Source organism: Cydia splendana, chromosome 11 (genome assembly GCF_910591565.1).
Source record: "Cydia splendana chromosome 11, ilCydSple1.2, whole genome shotgun sequence".
Taxonomy (NCBI): domain Eukaryota; kingdom Metazoa; phylum Arthropoda; class Insecta; order Lepidoptera; family Tortricidae; genus Cydia; species Cydia splendana.
In genome coordinates, this window is record NC_085970.1 from 13,307,657 (window position 1) to 13,325,438 (window position 17,782).

Below are 17,782 nucleotides of genomic sequence, written 5' to 3' on the forward strand. Positions count from 1 at the left end.
GTATAATCTGGGGGTATTTTTAAGCCATATCTGATATAAGAAGGTTTTACATTTATTTAATTTTAGGGACTTTATGATGATTTTAATACCGTCTAGCAAATGTAATTTGGACAAGCCTATCGAGCTTAATTTGAGACTATTTCACCGATTCCTTGGTACGATTTAAAGAAACAAAAGGTTAATATGCTGCCAAAATATGCCATCTAAGTGTCCTTTTCATGATTGCTCAATTGAACATCCACAGAATAAATGTGGTGAATTTTTATCTTTACATGAAAACGACTTTTTATGCAACATTTTGGATTCCCGTCAATTTCTGACGCCAGCGAAATGAGGGAAACAGCTAAAAGAATCTACCGAAATCCAAAGCCTAACGGACATTCATGGCGTTGAACCATGGCTAGAACAGGTCGATAGAAACGCTCCATGATGGTTATATTGTATACCAAAGTCGGGGTTGTCGTAAGTAACATGCCATATTCTCTAAAAGGCCACCAAGCACAGATCCAAAACTTTTTTCCAACTAAAAGAAATGATTAGACTATGCCCAGATGTTCCGCTTTACGAATCATCTGTAATTGCTGTTTACATAGTACGATTTTTTTTGTGTAATATCTCGTCTTGTTCGCAAACCGTAAATTTTCTTGTAGTATTTGTCCAAAATCGTTGTAGTTACGCGGGAGGATTGGGTAAATATTGTCCAAACCATATGCTTTACGTGATCTCCCAGGACGAAATGTTACTTATTATTAAAGCACCAATTAAACTATATGTGTAATTTTTTAATAAAAATATAATACCAGAAAAAACGGCTAAGTAAAGTTGTATTCATAATAAACGATACAGTCCTTACTTTAAAAATATATGGCACCAACAGGTTCAAAATGAAGGATAAGTTACGAAAATATTCGCCGTGATTACGAACTATATAACTGCGTCGATAACGTACGGGACTGTCGGCGTTTTTTTTTTAATTAGTTAACGAACTGGATATATTTTTCTAAGACTTACAACTCGTAAGAAGTGGAACGTTTTAACATGCCTAATACCTAAGGGTAAAGTAAGAAAACTGGGCTTTAAAGTCAATTTATTATGGTGTCCACAGAAAAGGCGCGTAACTTCAACTTATACAAAAAAGTTTTTGATCCAGCTGCGAGTTCAGTGGGTTGAGCGTGTTGGTTATCACAGAGAAGTGAGAGAAGTCTCGCACGAAACGGTGAATTTGCCCCAATTGTTCTTTAATTAAAAAAAATATGACAGACGGGATTAATAAGTGGAAAGAAACAAAGAAGGGTGTAAAAATCTCCTTTTTAGCGTTCCGAGCCCCAGAAGGAAAAAAGAACCTTTATAGGACCCACTTCTTTGTCCGTCCGTCAGTCCCTTTTCTCAAGAGTGCTTGAAGATATCGAGTTGAAACTTTGTTAATATAAAACCTAAGTAATCTGACAGACATGACAAATTCCTAACAACTTTACCTTTAAACAATAAAAGTATGCCCCGCCGGGACACACCGAGCGCATGTAGCTTCTCCAAACACAATTTGTCGGAGGTAGGAAATTGCATCGCGTCCTTCTCGGAGCGAGGCCGCGTCCTAAATGAGACTGCTCAATGTCGCGATGGACGGGGACATACTGGTTTAAATTGGGTCATAAACAAAACAACATCACTAAATAGATGCAAGACAAATGATTAGTTAGTAAACATGTCTAAAGGAAAATAAAGATTCCTTTAATTGCACAATTTACACATCGATATATAGTACCTACTCATTTTACACCCCAGGAACAGTGGTATTTTATATATGTAACCGGAAACGATTTTTTTTGCATATTGTTCGTGACGGTGCCACTTGGCCTTAATATCCCAAGTATGTGTGATGCGCCGCATTCCATAATAAAGATATCTATAGCATAACAAAAGATATGCAAAGCATTACGCACATGCGCCGAGGAGAAGTCTATTAAACTAAATCGGCCATACAAAATATAAACAATTAAACATCTAAATGAGATCTCGTAGTCATGGGAATGAGTCAGAATCTTAAATTGCATTATTTACATTGACACCTAACGGTTCACGGCAGCTCTGTAAGCGTACTCATTTATTCCGAGTGATTCATCTCTGTATCATCGGAGAGATACGCAAATGATTTCTAAGTTAGGTCACGACGCTAACCAGTCTTTATAAGCTTAATGAAAAGTTATGTTATGGTAATAAAAGTAATATCGGAACTGAACCTCCGGCACAGAATAAATAATAGTACTAGGTACAGAAGACTCACTCTCTAACAAAACGCGTCTGTTATTATCAGCACAGATATGGCCGCTAGGTGGCGACAGCGCCACGCGCGGCTTATGGCTTTCCCCAAAATTGGGGCGGAACGGATGTACTTTTAGCTACCTGTAGCAAAGCGACGAAATCGCGGAGTGAGCCACGCCTGCCTCCGGGCAACTGTGCAGTTGTACCTGGGTGGATTTCAAAATCCTGCGAAAACTTATGGTTCGGTCTTTATAAAAAAAACTAGTAGGTTGTGTGAGTTGCAACTTTTTTATATATTTTTAAGAACTTATTCATGTTCCTTTAACTCCAACAATTATCTTCATGTTCCTTCAATTACCATCTCCAATAACTTAATAGTTTTTTTTATATAAAATGTTTTATGTGTCTAAAGTCATCACCGTCTACCGGAAAAATCTGAACCTTTTTGTTTGCAGTGAAAATTATAGCATACCTATCGTAATATTGCGATTTTTCTTTTGCTTATATCTTTTCCATGTTGTTGTTTGACACATGAAAAAATATGCAATAATTCCTTCACCGAGAAAGTACATTTAAAAATATTTAAAATTTTGTCACGACTATTCGTCAACACCGTCATAGTAATGTCAATGTGAGCTTATCTCCGTGTATGAACAACGAAATACCGCTAAAGGTCCTTGCCCTATTTTTCACTTTAATATAGAATGCCAAAAATGATTTCACTATAAAGTCACATCATTGAATCGTGAGAAATATTACGAACAAATTTGTAAAACGTAGTTTGTCACAACAGAGCATCATCACCGTTATGCTTTGGTTTAAAAAAGTTACAAATGATATATTAGAAATAATTATTGAAATGAATGGCAAACTACATGAAGTTTATTATGTAGCATAGACTTTAACTACTATTATTCGTATTCTAGAAATAAAAACAAGAAACTCTCAAATCGTCAACACCATACCCATCATCACCGGGAAAAAATGACGACCGGTGATGATTTCATGTGTATGGTGATGACGATTCTCAGAAACTTTTCCAGTTATTTTGCTATAATTCATTATGAAATTAAGCTGTATGTTTGAAAAACGTTCTCTATGTCTTCTAACACTATATAATGTCTACCTTATAAATGTAGAATAAATGTAGAAGAAGATATGACTATTTCTTTCACACTAGAGGATGGTTAGTTTTTAAATAACATTTTGACTGAAGTAGGCAAAATTTAGGTCACTTAGAACTTAGAACATACAAATGTTTATTTTTTATTATCTAATAATGTAAATCGTGCAACTTAGAGTCTGCAATTGCATGTTAGTCGTGTTAAAACAAAGTATTTAAACAAGCAACATATATTAAGTTTTAAGCGACCATAGGCTACGGTACTGGCTCACTATCGTGATGGCCTTATGTTTTTTGATAATATTATATTAATTGATGTATATAATTACAGCAATTAATAATTATACCATTGGGTAGTCACCGGACCCAATACCTAACATTTTGTAATTTATGATATGCATTTCAAGTAGGGGTCTTGCAACTTATAAAACACTGATTATATGTTAATGTTTAGCTATTAAACAACATATATATGGATTTAAATCATTATAGCTATTTTTAAAGTTAATTTATAAAACAACAAAAATACAAACTTATGCAATGAATCAAATTATCAAAAAAAAGTAATATATCATAAAAATTAAGCTCACTGGTAAGCCAGCAATTTTAATAATATGATATAAATACCAAGTTATGCAGTAGATAAAAGAAGATGCGGGTTTAAACTGATAATAAGAGTACAATATTGTTAATATGATTTAACATTGAAAAAACCCAAAATAAATAAATGAATACATAAATTGCCTATTTCGGAAAATAAATTATTTAAAATTATACAATAAAAATACTTGTTATATATTTATTTATATGAATAAAATGTATTTTTTATAATTTTCTAAAAATAATTTATGTAGCTAGTCTTATGTTCAAAAACATGTTATTTGTAATGTTTATTAAAGTTCTAAAGCCTTACAATTAAAAAAAGTTTTTGTTTTTTTAATACGTTTTTAATCATCATTCTCTTGCCCTTGTCCCATTCACTTGGGGTCGGCGCAGCATGTCTTTCTCTTCCACACCTCTCTGTCGCCCGTCATTTCATCATTCACTTGCGTTCGTTTCATATCATCTCTCACACAGTCCATCCACCTTTTCCTCGGTTTTCCTTTCCTCGTACTTCCCTCCACATTCATTCGTAATACCTTTCTCGTCACATGACTTTCATCCCTCCGCATCACATGCCCGTACCATGCTAGGCGATTTGCCCTTACTTTTTCTGTTATGGGTGCAACTTTCAGGCTTCCTCTTATATACTCATTCCTTATCCTATCCATTCTCGTCACGCCACACATCCATCTTAACATTCGCATCTCCGCTACATGCAATCTCTTTTCATCCGTCACCTTTAGGGCCCAACACTCTGATCCATACATGACGACAGGTCTTATGACTGATTTATAAATTTTACCCTTCAACCGAAGAGGCATTCGGGCGTCGCAAATGGTTCCCGTGACCTGTCGCCATTTCATCCATCCTGTGCTAATCCGGTTTTTAACGTCACGGTCAATATCGCCATCGCACTGTACGAGCGAACCGAGGTACTTAAAGTCGGAGCAGACCGGCAATGTAACGCCGTCGAGTTCTATGGCAGCAAAACTGGAGAGACCGCCAAAATCGCAGAACTTGTGTTCTGTTTTAGATCTGCTGATCTTCAGGCCAACATTCTCCAATTTTTGCCGCCATTTCTCAAGTCTGCTCTGCACCTCGAGTTCGTTTTCACCAACAAGCACAATGTCATCGGCAAACAGCATACACCAGGGTGCCTCCTCCTGTATGTCCGACGACAGAGCGTCCATAACAAGCAGGAAGAGGTAAGGGCTTAAAGCCGATCCCTGGTGCAAGCCTACCGTGACACTGAACTTGTCGGTGGTGCCAGCAGCTGACCGGACGCGTGTACAACATCGGTTGTACATTGACCGGATTAGCTCTACATACTTCCCAGGCACGCATTTCTCTTTCAGAGCCCACCACAAAACCTCTCGGGGTACTCGGTCGTATGCTTTTTCGAGGTCAACAAACACCATATGCAGGTTCTTTTTGGCATGTCTGTATTTTTCGCACAGATGGCGAAGTGCAAAAATGGCGTCTGTTGTACCTCTCCCCGGCATAAACCCGAACTGGTTTTGTGTTATATCACTCTCATCTCTCAGGCGTCTCTCTATCACTTTTTCCCATACTTTCATGCTATGTGACATGAGTTTTATTCCTCTATTATAGAGGAACAACTATAATAGTTGTTGCATTCCTGTACATCCCCTTTGTTTTTAAAAATGGGCACCAGCAAACTGTCGCACCATTCGTCGGGAATGGTTTCTTCATGCAACAACTTATTGAAGAACAAAGTCAGCCACTTACATCCATCCTCACGCAGTAACTTCCATACCTCTCCTGGTATATCATCTGGTCCTACAGATTTCCCATTTTTCATACTTCTCACAGCCGTTCTTACTTCGTCCATACATATTTCTTTCACTGCACCCATATTTATCATCCTTTGCTGTAGTACCCTGTTCCATTCATTTTCCTCAATCATCAACCTTTCGAAGTAGACTTTCCAACGTTCTTTTATCGCTTCGTCTTTCGTAATCACCTTACCTGCATCATCTTTCACACATTTTATATGAGACATATCCCGGGAACTTCTTTCTCTCGCTTTGGCTAGGCGGTACAGCTGCTTTTCGCCTTTAGGACTAATACGTTTTTAATACATATATAAATTAGTTCCCAAATCGTCATTACCGTACATGCAGTGTCATTACCGTCTATAAAAGAGTCATTACCATACCATGATTGTCATCACCATCTTGCGTTTTTATTTTCCAAAAGCGATAACTTCAAATATAAGCCACAAATGATTGTATAAATTCCATAAATATCCTGAATATACAGCCCCCTATTACTTTACCCAGCTAGAATCGTGTTAAATTAAACATTAAAAAAAATATTTTTTTGTATGGTGAAATTTTTTGTGATGAAATCCACCCACCTACCTAGGGGTAATTGCGCACCTGCCGTCTAAGCACAGAGGGGTCTTAACAAGAATGGTTCCCACACAACCCTGGTATAAATCAACAGTAAGCTACTGGGAATGTGAGATAAAAAAAATTCGTTACACGTGATTTATGAAGTATATGACTTGGTAGGCATTCTTAAAATGTCCTTCGATTACTTAAAAAATTACAGCAATATTTGAGTACTGGTCAATAACAGCTTTATACAAATTCGCCACATGGGAACCATATCAGGATCTGTCATTAATACAATTCCAATAACGGCTGAAAACGTTTCAAGCACCGTCTAATAAACTAAGTCAGTCTGCCAACCATGACACCTTTTAAATTCTCAAATCTTTTGAAGTGCAACCATTTGGTTTTACGATCTCTCTATATAAATCACATAAATAATTCTATTAACGCTATAGAATGAGTTTTGGAATACGTAAAAGTGTAACACGCATCTCCTGCCTTCATAAATTCTTAACCGAACCATCCAGATCATTCTGTAAAAACAATCGAATCGTTACAAGCTGTCTCGTTTCCACTATCGATGTTGTCAGTTTGTTTGTGAAGGACAACGCTAGTGAGGTTTTACCAGACGTCCGATTGATTGTGGGCCGGCGCGGCCGAGTCAACGCCCTGTGAGATTCTGGGGCAAACCCGTGGCGCCGAGAGGACGTACTTCAAGGAGGATTGTCCTCACATTTGCGAGACGATAAATATCGAAACCATCCAGACAGGTGGTTTTGAGAACAATGCGTTTATTTTAACAACAGATACTACAGCGGTGCGTCTAGGAATAGTTTCGAATTTTAGTTTCAAGTTCATTGGTTTGAATTAAATTAGAATCTGCTAGGTTTTCTCTTACGAGTAACCGGACGTGAGTAAAGGTCAGCGATGACGAGAGTTCAATGAACCCGTGCGTTTACAAACAAAAATTCATCAGCCCGATAACTCTTGTTCCCGAATAAAGATTTGTCACTAGACGCAGACTACGTATAAATAAAGACTGCCAGACTCCATAAGGTGCGTTTCTCGTTATTGTAAATGTTGTGACAAGAGGGAGATTTCAGTTTCAGTTAAACATTTTAAAGAGCTTCAGTAAATAAAAAGCTTTACGAAAAAGGGGATAAGGCCAGTCAAAAGATATATCTACAAAAAAAGATATATAGAGTTGTATACTACTTTTAGCATTACAAAGTCAAAGGTGGATCTCTAACACAGTTATTTTTTATCTTATCATTCGCATTTGATGTGTCAGATTTATCTTGCAGGACGTTATTATTGCTCCATCCATATAGATTATTAATAATTTATAATGCTTACGTAATCTGTTGAAACAGAGCTTTAAGCTAGGGTACTATATTTTTGAATACAATTATTTGTTATAATTGTATTCAGTAAGGTAGGGTCAATACGGGTAAGTGTGGCTGACCTTCACATTGAGGTTTGTTAACACATTGATTAGTGTTTATTGCGAGTTCATACAGTTGCTACTAGTAACTTGCGTTTAGTGGCAAATGTATGAATTCGCAATAAAGACTAGTTAGTGTGTAAACAGGCCCCAATGTGAAGGAAAGAAAGAAAGAAAATATATTTATTTACGTCAAACAAAACCAGTTAAATTAAAAACAAGACATAGGTCAGATGGACGTTAAAAAGGCCAGCCACAGTTATCCGTATGCCACATTTATCCGTAAACCTTACGAGGATTGTATTACCAGTCTATATTTTATCAGTCCCTGCTAGACGCTTGCTCAAACGTTAGGCCGGTGACCCGGCGAGACCACGACTCGGTGCGGCGAGAGGACGCCCTAGGTGACTCCCTTCGACTTTTCAGGTGGGCCGCACTGGGGGTGCGATCTCTGGATTTGGGTTAATCGAATAAGTGCGTTGTTTGTTACACTTGATCAGATATTGTAAATGTAAAATAAATGGTGTAGAATTATTTTAACGAAATGAGACTAAGGGTCAGCGTCCACTGGGAGAAGTTATAGCGAAACGAAGAAGAGCGAAGATGATGACTTAATTATGTATTTATATCAGTCTGTTAATGACTTAATATAGGTTTTGTAACAATAAGTTGTATGACTTCACTTCATTAGCAGAGCTATGATGAGCTTAGTACCTTTCCCCCTGATTTAATGGTAGCCCATGTGCAATTTTTGGTCTGCATCAAATGAAAGTCAAATAACTTATAATAGTTATAATTTATATTAAAACTTCGAATTTTGTTCCTGATGTGATGTGTTTAACCTTGCTATATTATGAATTGAAATAGAAACAAAAGGTCCTTCAATTAATAATAGACTGCATCTGAATATCAGGAAAGAACCACGCGTCCTTGCTAAGCAACCTCGAAAGTCCCACGGGAGTATTTACTTACTGTATCATCATAATTCAGGTTTCACGTACAGCAACGCCTGTCTTCAGTATATCAAGTATCAAGCAAGGTTAATCTGACCTCCATTAGTAAATGTAACGTCTAATACTTAAATATAATTTTCTCTAGTCTAAGTAACAATGTCATAGGATGTTGACCTGTCGCCTTCGACCCAAATTGGTCTGCTCTATTGTGATGGCTAACCTCTATATCGTCAGGTGACCAAAACTCACTAATTACCACTACACGTTCATAGCCATAGTGAACCGTATTAGTACCATAATAAGGTTGATTGTTATTTAATTCGTTTTTAGTACTCTTTTGGTTGTCACCTGAAGATATGTCCTTTCCTAAAAATAAATATTATGGTTTGATGTTATTAAAGTAGAAAGTTACTAAACGGTAGATCTAAAAATGGACACGTTTGGCAACTACGCAGTGTAAAAATTAAAAAAATATGGGTGCACTCGTCATCTACTCAAAAATATGTCCCATAGCTCTTATGTCAGCGAATTAAGAACTAATTTTTGAGTAGGTAAGTTGCATGCATCCATATTTTTACACTTGACTATACACATTAGACTAAAAGCTTAGATAGAATATGGTCACGTAGCTGAACTACACATCAGTACCTATAATCAGCGTCAGAGTTAATTACTAACGTATGAAACTCGATTTACGTAATATTTATATAAGACACGTTCGAAAATTCGCTTCAGTTCAATTGGACCAGTCTAAATAAAATTTCAGAATACTGATAATTGTTATGGCTTTGGAGGTCAAGATACACTAGAGTAGGATTCAGAGAGAAATATTTTGCGAATGAGGTAGATAGGGGGTAGTGGAGGGGGGTTAGTAATGAGGCCGTCTAGACGCCGCTTGGGCATATTCCACAGCTTGACGAGTTCAGAAAGGCCAGTGTAACAGAGACCTTTAGATCCCTTGAAAACTATCAGTAACCAGATTTCCTTGAGAGTCCTGAGTGTTCTACACGGTATGCGTTAGGAATGACTTCTGTGTAGCAATAGTATATATTTGTATTGTGCTCGCATTGTGCTATCCACAGAGTTTTCGGCTTATACTTGGCACCGTGATGATTTAACTCGGTATAAAAGGCCGTGGAGACGAAGGTAGCAGATGCACACGCCTTGACCTACTTGAAGTCTGAAGGCTTGCGATATTGAATTATCTGAACTAGAAAAGGTGCATGTATGATAATAGTATCATGGTTCAGTCCTAAAACTAACAAACGGGACCCTACACTATTGAAGCCTCGTCACTCGTCAGCTATCCGTCTGTTTGTTTTTGTCTTGACTTTTCGCGAATGCTACATTGAAACGTAATCGTTGCTGTTTCTTCGCCCATCTTTAATAATTTTAGGCGTCTAGAAAGTTATGCATTAACTATCAACGAATAATAAACACATTGACACACAATTTTATTCCGTAACGTAACCGTAACCCAAAGGTTATCCCGAAGAAAACACTATTAGCGACTAAATAAAGACATGTGGTCTACCTCAACGTTTTCAATAGTTGTTTTATTTTTATTGAGGTGTACAAAAGAGTATTCTATCCTGTAACACTAACGCACACAAGTAATGGTGTAAAATTGTCTAGGTTTCCTCTTATCTCTCACACACGCACGTTATATAAAATACGTTATTGTAACTACAAATATGTTATTTTTACGATATTTCTACGTCATTGCAGTGCATTGTCATAAGCTAATAGCTTGTTGATTAGGTAAGGTTTCGCGGAAATTCCAGCATGAAACCGAAGCTTCGCAGTTTTATCAAAGGATAGATAAGAGTCAATAAAGTTGTTTCTTGATTTTATTATATCTCCTTATGCGAGAGATAATAGGGATGACGATTGATGACACATGTTGAATTTTATAACAAAATCTAGTAAACTAGATAGCAAATGAGCAATTTATCACAATAATGTGGATATTAAAATAATATATGGAAATAATACAAAAATACAGGACCTGAAATTGCAAAAATTAAGTTTTTTTTAATTTCCGAACCAAAATGGAAATAAGTAAGAATGCCATACCATTCCTTACATTTTATCCAAAAAAGATTGTATAGCAACTATATACTCGTACATAAACGCAATATTTAACCGGCCAAAAGGCAATTTTCTTGTTTTGTACAGGATACTTCAAGAAGGACTCTCAGTGACCTTGACGTCACGTTCACGTATCGTTTTGAGGACCGTTTCGCGAGTGAAGTACGACTGTCGGACTTTGACTATCATTATTGACTTTTGTAATGATATACAATGGATCCCATATAGACATTTGATCCTAAAAAAAACCTGATCGATTGATACCATAAATAAACCTATTGTGACAAGTTTCATATAAGTAAATATTGACTGTTGTACAGTCAAGCCATATAGGGTTTACTTTAATTTAAAAGTAAAGTAAATATCAGTACATACCTAAAATAACTACAGGCAATTATTCGATTGATATCTGACGAAAGAAGTAGACATTGTGTTAACTTATTACACTAATAATTGCTTTATTGATCACGAACCGATCTCGCAACTTTACAATCCAAATGATCAATGTTACAACCTACATAACAATATGCCCATGCTGTCCATTGAATTATAAAGTGCATTGAATAATTTGTTAGTTATGTTATGTATTTCTGTTGTTTATAACTGCAAGCTGACTCACTAATTACTCGTTGTATTTGTATTGTAAATTAACTCTAAAATTGGTATAAAAAATGAAATGGTATGCACTTTTTTTTTAATTGAACTAACTCATGGTTCCTAAACATAAAATAAATCATTTTTTACTTTTCCTCGGTTAATTTGACTTGGATTAATCGGTATAGCGGTAAATCGGGAAATCTTTCTCTTTTTCATAGCTGACAAAAATATTTTTTTACAGGTCCATTATATTTTATCCTCTCTCAATAATTTGGTAAAGCCAGTAATTATATAGAGTAGGATATTACGAATATACCAATGAGTGTTGTTTGTCCATCCAGTTAAACTTTACTTTAGCTTAAGTTCATACTTAATATCTTCACCTAAATATTTTGTAATGATATGTTCGGTTACTACTATTTTTATAAAACCTTAATAGTTAGTAGCGGGGTCTTCTGTCACAAGTATTTTACAATACTTACTAGGAGATTCCAAGCTTATCTAATTGTAAATTGTGAAATGTTGTAATCCAAATAAACAATTTTTTCATTTTTTCATTTCATTTCATCCATGGATAAATCCTCATCTATAAGTAAATTTTAACTATTTTTTATATGTCAATGTGAACATTAAAGTAGGTCATTCGGTAACTCCAATGGCCAAGGCTCAGGCCATTTGTTACATGTAATGTTTACATTTATAAACAACTATTGAGTTCATTGGTCTATTTATTATTTATTGGCAACTGTGGAGCCGTGAGTCATATGTATGAATGAATATAGCCAGTTGAAACGTGTATCATTAGTTAATAGTGTTTAATATTGCAATGTATTAATTTTAATGCGTTTTAAAAAGTTTTTTTATTAATTTATGCCTTCGCAATAAATGTAAGGAATATAATATTCAGTGTAAACTTAATACCTAAGGACTCTCAAAGGTTCCCAAGATACAGGCTTGGCCTAGTTTGGGGGCCACAGTGGGCCTAGCAGTGGGCCTAGGCCTAGCACATGATTGGCGCGACAGTATCTCGCCCGCGTATCAGTATCTGTCTTTTCCTAAGTTAAAGAGGAACAGGTATATAGTGTATCTCACGGACGAGATACTGTCGCGCCAGTCATGTGCCAGCGCAGATGTTCATTGTCTGAATGTCATATTTTGTGCCTGGATAAATATTTTATTTTTCTTTTCAGTTTATTTAAAGCTATAAATAAATGAACATAAAATCTTGTTGTTGATCTCGGTAGATATTATTTCCAAATGTAGTGAGCACTCGTCCTTCGTAGACCCATCAGGTCTTATTATGACTTTTGACGACATATTGTTCGGGCTCGCGTCCAAGAACACGGTAACACTATCGTAATCAGTATTTTAACTGTCATGTAGTGGAAGCATACAGTTCTTTTCATCCATTCATCCATTTCGAGTATAGAAATGTTTTGTTTTCTTGTGTATTAGGTTGGAAACCCCCCCGATTCCTATTTATATCAAAACGATTTTGGTTCGAGGAAATTTTTATAATGGGACAGCGGCAATAGAGTAACCCTCTTGTTTACGCAACTTTACAAGCCTCGATTATTTTATTTGTATTTTACCCCTTTTCTTACAAATTCTTATAAAATGAAAGATAACGAGAAACGATCAATAGGTAGTTAATCGAGGCATTTGCGCGTTTATCAATAACGCCATTAATTTTTAATTTGGTAGTCATTTACTATTTACTATTTGTACCGCTTAAATTTAATACTGCTTCAATGTTGTTCCTAATACGATAATTACCGTAAAATACGGCAAAAACATTCTGCATTCGGCATTCTGTTCAAAAGCACGTCTTACGGCAGCAGTTCCATTGCCTTATCTCCCATACATTTTTCCCGCAGTTTTGCATTATTTTTTGATACGACGCACTTGAAGCACACGGCAACCCCAATATTCGACAGGAACAACACTGTACTGCTTCTATATAGGTACTGCGACAGGCCTACATGTGTGATCCCGAAGTGGGTCGCGCGCAGCCGCTCGCGATAAGCCGATTGCTTTTCTGTTATTATAGCGCTTGCGTTCCTTTACTGTTCAATTTGATTCAGTTTTTCTGTGACATGGAAATGGCGGCACTATTTAATATAAGAAATATGTTTTACTTTTATTATTTTAAGTATAAGTACTTAATAAATGCTATAAAGTCGACTAAAGTGAGTAGTTATAACTTTTATCGCCTGGTTAGTTTTTATGGCGTTCTTTGGCAAGTATTTTGCCAGTTGTCTCTAAAGAAAGAGTTACATTCTCTAATACTTAATTCTGACATGTTAATAAAAGAGGGACGGGTCGGGTAGTCTATCTCGCCGCGTTATATCGCGCCAATCATGTGCTAGCCCGGCTGTAAAAGACATTTATATTTGGAAAATAATTTCATGATGGCAGATACTTTTGGACAGTTGTTTCATCCGCTACTTTGATGCTGACTGTATACGTAATAAAAATAAACATTTATAGGAAACAAGCAAAAGCTCCGTAGCGCTATTTTGAAACCACTCCGTTAATTGGACAGTAAACTCCTGCACTCCATATTACTAACCTACTAAACTAACGCGCCAATTCTAAACATCTAAATTCCCAATAGTTTCAACGGCGCATACGTCATTACCGGACTGCTTAGTAAACGAGTATATCATTTGGCAATCGTCGGAAGCGACGAAACGTAAGCGTAATTACGCTATCCGAGTAAACAAGCCGCGGCCTCGAACTCTCTTGACATTGCGATAGGGCCCAGAATAGCTTGGCACCGGACGAGCGACAGTGAGTGGGTGATGCCGCGTTATCAGGGACCTCTTTACGATGGACGCCGGCTCCGGCATCTGTTATGACAACACGTTCTAGACCTGTTTTTTGTTGCTGTGATACAATACCGTTTTGTGGTATTTCAACGTTGCGTATCCACTGATAATGAATTGAAGTGTTCACTACAACTTCATCAGAAGCAGGGCATCTTGTTAACCAAGCGCGTCGATCAAATTTTAAATCCATATGCCCCACAAACGCCTTAAGCCAAAAATTCGTCCGTAAAAATAGTAGCAGTAAATAGTAGTAGGTGTTTTGCCTTTGTACGATTGAATAATGTACAAAACAGTAAACATAAAGGTATTTCACGGTGATCGTGTAAAGCATACAATATCATTACATTCATTACACAATAAGAATTACAATTTCCTTCCGCGAACAATATCCGGTTGTAGCAACTTATTGCCAAGGTTATCTCGAAGGATTACAGTATGAGATTCTTCAACAAAGGAGTGTACAGAATTAAATGCACATTGTTACGCCTTTGGGAGTTGCAGGCGTCCACAGACTGCGGTGACCTCTTTCCTTCAGGCGGTTTCTACATGGTATAAAAAAGTTAGACACTGACGCCACTACCAGTGTCATAAATCGGTATTAGCCGCACATATAACGTAATGTAAATCTAAAAACTACTGTATGTAAGTATTAATTAAATAATATAATAACCTAACATGTTATCTATTTACCATTGTTCACGAATGTGTCGAAACCAGTTGCCCGGTTCACGGTCGCGAGATCACTGAACATTTTACACATTGTATGTGTAGGTAAATACTTTATATACTTGTGTAGAGTAGTTTAATTACGTGTTAAAAGATGGCGTTGTAATTGTCGAACTTATTCATTTACTCGATGGTTAACTGAAAGGGGTCTTAAAAAAAGGGGGGCAAATCAAGTGACAACGTTTAAGTATAGAAAACAAAACAGAAACTTAAATAATGTATGGTTTTGATCACGTGATTTCGTTCACATCTTCCATCCCCATACATTTTTACTTTTCGATTGAAGATTGTTTACAAACGAGTGTCATTTTGGCAATTGTTCGCATTTTCTTGATGTTTACTGAACGTTATTGCATTATGTTTTGTTTACTAAACAGTTTTGTAAGTAACACTACTACTACTAATTGCTTTCAACTATTTTTATTTACAGGTAGCTAAAATCCTTATACACAGTCAGTGATTGATCATATTTACAACCGCAAATATTTTATATTCGTATTTTTTATCCTCAGCTCGCATAAATGAGTTCACACTATCTAATGTGTAAGTAGGTATGTTTTTAGTTGCCCAATATGAATCAACATTTCAGACTGAATATAAATCATATTTGCGACAGTACAGACGTCCTTTTGTTTTAAAAGAAGAAGGTAGTATAAGCACATGGGTTTCGTACATTTGCAGTGTTTCTCGGGCGGAGGTACAGCAAGCATCAGTTCACTTTTACTGCACCTAGACACGCTACCGTTTTACTGTAAGTCTGGAGAGTTATTATAATCTCTTAGAGAGTAAAACGAGTCGAACTCTTTTACAAACCACTATTATATTCCCTTTTCGGTAGCGCATAAGCTTGCTCACAAAAAGAAAGCAGCCACGGGTAAAATCCACGATTACTGTTACAAAATAAATTATAACATTGGTACTTTAATTGTCTTTTCTGTAATACATAAACAAGAGTCTTTTGTATTACCTAGTCAATAGTTTCAAGAAGTTTCAAGAGTAAACCTTAAAAGCTGATATATAACGCCAGGAACAATGCAAATCCTAAGTCTTTCTTAGTAATGAAATTCTCAAAATGGTTACATCCCGAATAACCTAGAAATAACTCCTTTTCTTAATTTTACAGACCTTGTAGTCTTGTTTACACTGGCATGTCTATTCGTTCGGCTGGCATACACTTGCTAAGCGACGAATACCCGACTTCCACTTCTCAGTGATAATTACCACGGGTTCGTGTGAGGTTTTGATGCATTGCATAAGATCCTGCTCAGATGGCGCGTGTGCACACGAGCGTGAAACTCATCTGAACAGAGCCTAATATCATCACGCTGTTGGATAGCCAAATGTCTGATGAGCTTAGATCATTTAATAACCGGAGTCGCCTTTAAGAGCTTACCGCTCTGCCAAAAACCTTGCATAATTGTGCATACGTTTGTATGGACTGACGTTTATCTGACATCGCTATTTGTACGTAACGTACAAAATACATTTGACATTATTTGTACGTAAAAAACGTAACACATTTGACGTGCCCCTCTTCCCCCGCAAAAATCGGCAGACTGTTTTGTACAGAAAATGACAGACAAGGCGTCTCTAGTTACTAAATGTTCTAAGGTGATGAGGAAAGTCGTATATTTTATACAACAATGTATATAACCCTGAAAAACGTCTGAAGCTTTCAAAACTGAATTCCAGTTTACAACTTGTATCATTTTAACATGTTTATTTGCATAAAACATTTCTGCTTAACCGTTATGGGTCGAGCAAGAGTCTAATTTGGTTCTAACCCAAACATCAGCAAAATATGTAATGCTAACAGGTTAGGTTTACTACGTCTATTTTTGGACTCACATTGACGTCAACTTAGCATCGACATGGAAATTACGCTAGGAACGATATGTCTGAATCGATAACGGACTTCCCCGTGAGATCTTTAAAAAGGTGTTTCCTCGTACAGTACCTACAGGTAACAGACAAATTCAATATATTTTGTTGATAGCTCATGACATTGATAAAGTGTCAAATTCGACATGAGTTTAAACTTATAAATTACATGGCGGTCACAAGATTAATTATGGCATAAATGCTCAAAAATGTGGAATTGCCTCTGATTCATATCACAATGTTTATACCGTCGCATGAGTGCATCGCATGTTCGTTGCTATTAAAAAACAAAAGAATGCACCATGCGCGTAGGCAAGCTGCCTTTACATTTCTTGAATTTCTTCATCATATCAGTTTGAGATTAATAGTTGAATTTATTGAATGGAACGATTTATAACACATGTTTCGAATATACTTTCAACGTTTAATCTTAGCATTTCAACGTGACACTTTCGCTCGCATAACTACATATCGCACGCGCATGGGAAAGGTTTTCACCAGACTACACTTTATGCGCTTAAATAAATCTGTCTGGGTGTGATATACTTCTTAGGGCCACTTGCACCATCCTACTAGCCCGGGGTTAAGCAGTTAAACCGTTAACCCAGTGTAAAATTGTACTGGTAACCATGGTAACTCCAGGTTTAACCGGTTAACCCCGGGTTGGTGGAATGGTGCAAGTAGCGCTTAGTGTGAGTTACCTGACCGTTAAAATTGAAACTGATCCTCTTAGGCCCACTTGCACCATTCCACTAACCCGGGGTTAACCGGTTAAACCTGGTGTTACCACGGTTACCAGAACAATTAGACACTGGGTTAACGGTTTAAGTTTAACGCATGGTGCAAGTGGCCCTTAACGTTTACTACCTAAGTTAATATAAATATGTAACTATACCCCCGCCCCGAACTAAAAA

General features: G+C 36.6%; 1 protein-coding gene and 1 long non-coding RNA gene across 4 annotated transcripts in view; one reads left to right on the forward strand and one right to left on the reverse strand.

Moving 5' to 3' along the window:
• Positions 1-17,782, forward strand: part of LOC134794976 (uncharacterized) — a 746,430-nt gene that overhangs the window by 299,895 nt on the left and 428,753 nt on the right. The window lies entirely within an intron of this gene.
• The window catches only part of LOC134794884 (AF4/FMR2 family member lilli), a 321,915-nt gene that overhangs the window by 110,688 nt on the left and 193,445 nt on the right, over positions 1-17,782 (reverse strand). The gene's annotated exons all lie outside the window — the stretch shown is intronic.